Source organism: Cyphomyrmex costatus, unplaced genomic scaffold (assembly GCF_001594065.2).
Source record: "Cyphomyrmex costatus isolate MS0001 unplaced genomic scaffold, Ccosl1.0 scaffold686, whole genome shotgun sequence".
NCBI classification, from domain to species: Eukaryota; Metazoa; Arthropoda; class Insecta; order Hymenoptera; family Formicidae; genus Cyphomyrmex; species Cyphomyrmex costatus.
The window spans coordinates 32,069-39,996 of NW_017280251.1; positions in this window are offsets into that span (position 1 = coordinate 32,069).

A 7,928-nucleotide genomic window follows, 5' to 3' on the forward strand; every position below is an offset into this window, starting at 1 on the left:
TCTCGGAGCGAGTCAGTTTGCCCGTGCGTCGGTCAGACGCTTAAACCTTCGTCGGTTTTATCCGGACGATACAGTGTCGCGGTGGTTGTTTAACATTAACTACCAGAGTCGTCCATTGCCCACAAGGCCTCAGCAACATACCGGGTACCGACTACCAGCAACGGCACTGATTGTGAGATCCAGTACAATCAAAGAGCATCTCTTCAAAGATTCTATCGACAGTAAGCCTGCAATTTTTTATTATATACTAAATCGAGTAGAAAAATTACTATCGAACTCGATTTTCATTTTTGACGAAAAGAGACCTAATTATCGTGGCTCTCAAACCGCCAGCAGACCGACCATACGAATAACAATGGTTCAGCCAATAATTAGCAGACCCACCGAGCAACTGACCGAGCCGCCACTCACCTCTCATCATCCTTCCAACTTACCGAATTTTCCTACTCCCCTGTTTCAAGTCCCCTGTCTCCTCCTGATTCCACAATCGCCACTCTCCTACCAATACGTCCTTCCCCTCTAGAACCTCGCCCACCAACTCTCCATATTCTTTAACCGACCCACCACACACACACACACACGTATATATACACCATATATTAATTTAGAAATTGTAATAAATTAATTATGTTAATTATATCATATTAATATATTAATCTAAAACCTATTTGTAACTATTTTATTTCATTTAATAAATAATATTTCTATGTTCTTTTTACATTAAAGATTACGATTGTGATTTGATTTAAAAGCAACCTTGCCCCCATTCCAACCGTCATCCCCGAGATCGCACTCGGTCCATATCCCTGGCTATAAGGATTGAATTCCTTGGCCTAAATTTAAAGGACCAACGGGCGTACGGTTCGGAATAAGAGTCATAGTGTGCCGTATACAAGTATTATAGTATGGCACACTGACCTAATTCCGTATCCTTTTTAGTGCGTCCGACTGTCTCTCCTAACCCTCCGCAGGGCGAGACGATCGGGAGACACATCTGGTGTCAGTTACGTTCTTCCGAGGTCTCCTCCTTAACCCAGAACTTCCCACGTAATAAAAATCCTGAGGCTTGGACGTAACACCGCATTTGTGCACAATTTTTACTTGGCTCCGTGGAACTCAACAAATTTCGTATAAAATTTTCAGGTTTGACTTTTATTTATGTTTGTGTAACTTTACGAAATATCAGTAAAACCATTTTTTGGAATACCGGTCTGAAAGTAAATTTCAAGCTTTAAAATGCTTTTTCAAACATCTCGATACGATGATTTTTGACGAAGTTATTTTATTTTGAAGTTTGCCTGCAGTCTTTTTAACGAAATTAAAGTCATTTAAAATCAATGTTAAAAAGGATCAAATTCGAATTTCGCATATCTCCGCGAAGAATGGTCGCGAATAGAAAAAGCGTTTTAAAATCATAACAAATTTCTTTAATTGTAAGTTAAATTCAACGGTTTCTCTTAAAGATGATTATTAATCATCACGTTAAAATCTATTTCACTGAGTGATTTGAAATAAATATTGCATTTTTTAGTCTTTTCTCTAAAAATTTTTTTTAATTTTGCCGCCAGTATTAGCATTACCCGAGGTGTACCACGGGAAAGTTACACTGTCGGACTTACACCTCGTGTGCGTGCGTGCGTGCGTGCGTGCGTGTGTGTGTGTGTGTGTGCGTGCATTCTTTAAAATTGTGTATTACCGCCTCTCTGTCGAATCACTTCTTGACAGCGTATCCGCATGTTTATAAATCGCTGGATTAAGTTCTGAGGAATTTCACACCAGATTAGATGGACAGTATCGCCCAATTCCTATAAATTTTAAAGCTGATTGGTAAGATCTCGAATAGAACTTGTGATCGTACCACCACCAGGACTTAATTCTGCTCGTTACGTTGACGAAATTTTTCGTCCCCATGTATTGCCATTGCGAAATGATATGGGAGAAAACTTCTCATGCAAGATAATGCTCGTGCGCAAACTGCTCGATATACAATAGATTTCTTCTGCGAAGAAACAATATTAATGTGTTGAGACATCCACCATTAAGTCCAAACCGAAATCGAATCAAGCAAATCTGGGACCTTCTTGGCCGTCGACTGAGAGATCTTCCCAATCAGCCTCAAAATTTACAGAAATTAGGCGATGCTCTCCATCTAATCTGGCGTGAAATTCTTCAGAACTTAATCTAGTGATTTATAGACATGCGGATACACTGTCAAAAAGTGATTCGACAGAGTGGCGGTAATACACAATTTTAAAAAATGCATTCACACACACACACACACACACACCCGAGATGTAAGTTCGACCGTGTAACCTCCCCACGGTACACCTCGGGTAATGCTAACAATATAAACTAGTGTGCATGTGTTGTTAAATCATTATTACGTATATATGCAACAAAAGGATTTTATGAATGTTCACTTTGAACTGGCACCTTCAATAATATATCAGTTACTTTCCATGATAATTAGGCTGGTGCCAAAGCGTATTTTAAATGCTAAAAAAAAAAAATTAATAACAGGCAACGACCGGAAAATGAAGTTAAGGTTGTAACAAAACAGAAAAAAAATGTTTAAACACGAGATAATGTGAAATGGTGAAATGAGGGTGCTGTTTATGGATTGAAATCGGGTTTTCTCGGTTTGCGGCGAAGGGTGATTTCCTAGTGGAAAATGTTCAATATAAAAGTTGTAGATAATAAGAAACTCTAAAACTTTTGTATATGACATTTTTCAACGTAACCTCTAATTTTTCGAGAAATGGCAAAAAACTGTTTTTTCAGTTTTTAATTTTTTTCTCACGTAAAAATAATTTAATTTACATGAAATTTTGTGGAAGTATACCTTTTTTGCCTGGAATAAGCTTGATTTTTTTGGAATTAAAAAAACAAATAGTTTTAGAGATGTTGACACTTTTTTAAAAAACTACCCTCATCTTCCACGGACAACTTTATTGATGTTTTTTTTGTATTTTTATATTGATATATATATATCATTTTAATCGTTGAAATGTCTACTTTCAAATGGTCTATGCATGTTGTAGGTTTAATTTTCATTAAACGGCTTAAAATTACGAAAAACCGAAAAAAGTGACTTTTCTAAACACTAATTCATCAATTTCTGTAATGATTTTCAATGTTGTTGTTATTTCTGTTAATAAATGACACCGTTTTAATGACAGGACGTACATATATGCAATACAAGACATTTGAAATACTAGGTCGAAGCCCGCCTAAAGTGGCTGGAGGGGGAGGGGGAATAAGAGGGACGAGGCCAAGAGAGCAGCTGACGTCGTTTCATTGTATTGTACCGGTAGTTCCTGTTGGTTCCTGTTCGGTCGTCCAGCTGTGTGAAAGTGTTTGCGACTGGATATATAGCAGAGCACGTGGCGTTTGATTTTTTAATAGAAATACTACGAATTGTTTATCAACAGTAATGCTGTCTTTGAAAAATAATAGTTCAAGATAAATATCGTAAGTAGTTCTTTCTAGCATTTCTCAGTGTAATTTTACAAGTACATAATATAATTTATAATATATAAAGTTCACATATTGATAATTGGGACATGATCAAGTATTTTTATTTGTACCGTACTTAAAAAATTTTATTAAAGGATATTTTTAAAATATTAAATTTATTTGATTTCAATATTTCAGATTTAAAATATGGATAAACTGACATGCATTATTTGCCAAAAGTGTGATGAAAAAGATGTTTACGAAATCAAAACAGTTGCGATTCAGCGTTTGGCTCAGTCCAGCAAACAAAGATTTGACAATAAATTTAAAACGATGGAAAAATTGACTTCTGCTTACGTTCATCGAACCTGTCAAGCTACGTATAATAGACAATCTTCAATCGATGAGTTAAACAAAGCAAAACAAAAAAGATTATCTGAAGGTAAGAAAATAATACAAGATGCTAAAAAATTTGATTTTGCATCTCTTTGTTTCTTTTGTGGGGAAATCTGTAATAAATACAGACATGAAATGCGTTTAGTAACAAATGAATCTACCAGACAAAATATAATTGAAACTGCTGAACGATGTGAAGCTTCAGATATACAGCGTAAAAATGTGCTCGCTCGATTGCACAATGTTGAAGATTGCAGTAATTGCAGAAAATGCTCGGTATCATACAGCTTGTATGGCAAACTTTTACAGAGATAGTCCTTCAACAATTGTTGGTCGTCCTGCCAGTCAGAGCACCAAAGATTTCGTGGAATACGTAATACGGTTTTTACAAAATAACAAAAGTGAGTGCCAGTTTTCGATTAACCAAATAAAGAAGAATTTTACGGATGATAAAGATTATAAATTTCCCGATATAACAACAATTAAAAATAAATTATACGATTACTACTCCAATGAAATAGTATGTCACACTTATAATAAGGATCTTATCATACTATATAAAACAAATATTACAAAAGAACTTTCCGAAGATTGGTATGAAAAGAGGTTTCAAAATAAAGCAGAAGAGAATCTTCAAATTGTTGAGATGGCTGCAAAAATTTGTTTAGAAGAAATCAGATCATCGTGTTATATCAATGATCATTATGAAGTGCCAGACTTAACAAAAGAAAATATGTTTAATGGCGTATCAAAAACGTTAAAAGCTTTTTTAGAAATTGTAATTAAAACGCATAAAGAAAAAAATGAAAGCAATCAAGTAATATATGATAAAAAAATCGCTACATTAGCGCACTGCATAATATCAAGCACAAGGCCACGATCGTTCACATCGCCAATTCTTGTTGATTTGTCATCAATGATTCATAAAAAATATGCATCAAAAAGTTTAATAGATTCATTGTCAAATGTAGGATTAATAGCTTCATACAAAGAGGTTTTGAAATTTGAAGCGTCAATTATTAACGATCCGGCAAACCATATTTTGACTGAAGATGCTTATATTCAATTTGTGTATGATAATGCAGATCATAACACGTGTACAATTGATGGTCGTAATACATTCCATGTTATGGGTGGAATCATGATCGCAACTCCATCATCAAGCGTTGTGTCGAAAAAAACTATTGAAAAATTGAAAAAAATTCCGTCGTCGAAAGAAATTGGCAAAACTGGATTTGTTGAGTTGAAACACTTTGAAAAGAAAAGTTCGAATGGTTTAAAGTCAATTTGTATAGAAAATATTTATGATGAGAGTGACAATTGATCCTATGAAATTTCAATGCAAGATGTTATGTGGTTTTATTCAAAATTTTCGAACAAGTTTTCTGACGGCTGGAATGGCTTCATGCAGAAGTTACATATGGATTTTACTTACGAAGCATCGAAAATTATTCCTCTTCCCTTTGTCAACAATCCCCCCAGTAGCTTTGATACAATTTTTACTGTATTGGTTCAAGCAGCTTCATACAGCAAGAAACACGAACAAACAATTTGTTTCGTAACGTTCGATCAGCCATTGTGGCAAAAAAGACGTGAAATCTTAGGTAATGTCGATCCAGACAATGATCCTTTCAATTTGTCGTGTATTAGACTCAGACTTGGCGGTTTCCATCTAGTGATGTCATTCCTTGGAGCAGTAGGGTACATAATGGATGGCAGTGGATTGCGCGAAGCTTTTTTTAAAATATATGTTGAAAATTCAGCTGATAAAGCTTTATCGGGGCACGCATATTCGAGAGCAATAAGAGGCCACTTTCTTGTACACCTTGCTCTAACTCATATCATTTTATCATCGATGGAACTTACTGAGACAGAGAGAGCACAGCTAGATGCACTACTCCTCGATGTGAGAAAAGAAAATTTTGCTCAACAATTAAAAACCAAGGAATGCATTGATTTTCGTACAAAATTCATTGAACATGTAAATGTACTGAGAAAAAAAGGAAAAACTTCACAACATTAGATTCAGTATTGGGAGTTGATTGCTACAATCAAAGATTTTATAAGAGCAGAACGATCAGGAAATTGGGATTTGCATTTGAAATGTGTTGAGAGGATGATCCCATACTTCCACGCGAGTGGTCATTTTTTGTATGCGAAGTCCGCGCATTTATATTTGCAAGACATGCGTCAATTAAAATCTTCGATGCCTGAGTATGAATTCGATAAATTTACATCCCAAGGTTTTTTTACCGTCAGAAGAACTCCCAAGTTTTGGTCTGGAAATTGGACTGATATGACCACAGAGCAATACTTGATGAGATCTATAAAAACTCAGGGCAGACTCACGCACGGTCGTGGATGGTCCGAAAGTGTTCTAGCAAAATTTATTTTAACTATGATCATTTTAGTTGAAGTATGTAACGAGATGGAAGACTTTTGCAACGTATCTTTTGCAACCACGGAACAGCATATAGATTCCAAAGAATATCGAGTTGCAAGAGATGCAGCTGACCTTGAAAAGTTATTAACTTTTTTCGATCGTTATGGCCCATTTCCAGCTACTTAAAACATTATTTCTATTTACTCTGCACGGCGGTCCTGAACTAGATTTAAATGAAAAGTATCTGTACTCTAAAAATTCCTTTTGGGCATCGTTCTGGGACATTTCTGGACTCCTTTAAGACGAAAACGAAAATCCTGGATTGAGCTGTTTTTGAAAAAAACATTTTTTAATTTTTTTTTTATTTTTTACATATGCCGAGTATCCAACGAGCCATTTCTATATAAATCTAATCGTAGGTTATTAGGACTAAGATGCATAAGGTTATTATACATTCATAAACACAAAATAATATTACGAAGAAATTTTATTTCTTAATACATAAGTTACATATTTAGAAAAAGAAATCACATATGATGAGAATTATATTCGCACACTGCTCGAAGTAATTGATTTTCATAGTCTGGGTTACTACTCGCAACCTTGTACTTTTCCCAGGTTTTGAAGAAGTCAAAATGTACAGATTCCATAGCCTGCTCACTGTAGAAACCCAAACCCTTTTGCGTCACTGTACAAAAATCTTGCACGTGAAAAAAAACCGCATGTACTTTCGGCGTAACCGGAATACCAATATCTAAGTAACTTATTCGAAAATCAGAGATAAATTTTGTATATTCAGGATTTAGGTTCACAGTAAAACAAGCTTCTACAACGTTATTAAACTTTTGAAATGCTCTAATAAATTTGACACATCTTATACCATGTATGGTATAAGATGTGTCAAATTTGTTAGAGCAAAATCAGAGATAAATTTTGTATATTCAGGATTTAGGTTCACAGTAAAACAAGCTTCTACAACGTTATTAAACTTTTGAAAAGAGACACATCTTATACCATGGGTATAAGATGTGTCAAATTTGTTAGAGCATTTCAAAAGTTTAATAACGTTGTAGAAGCTTGTTTTACTGTGAACCTAAATCCTGAATATACAAAATTTATCTCTGATTTTCGAATAAGTTACTTAGATATTGGTATTCCGGTTACGCCGAAAGTACATGCGGTTTTTTTTCACGTGCAAGATTTTTGTACAGTGACGCAAAAGGGTTTGGGTTTCTACAGTGAGCAGGCTATGGAATCTGTACATTTTGACTTCTTCAAAACCTGGGAAAAGTACAAGGTTGCGAGTAGTAACCCAGACTATGAAAATCAATTACTTCGAGCAGTGTGCGAATATAATTCTCATCATATGTGATTTCTTTTTCTAAATATGTAACTTATGTATTAAGAAATAAAATTTCTTCGTAATATTATTTTGTGTTTATGAATGTATAATAACCTTATGCATCTTAGTCCTAATAACCTACGATTAGATTTATATAGAAATGGCTCGTTGGATACTCGGCATATGTAAAAAATAAAAAAAAAATTAAAAAATGTTTTTTTCAAAAACAGCTCAATCCAGGATTTTCGTTTTCGTCTTAAAGGAGTCCAGAAATGTCCCAGAACGATGCCCAAAAGGAATTTTTAGAGTACAGATACTTTTCATTTAAATCTAGTTCAGGACCGCCGTGCA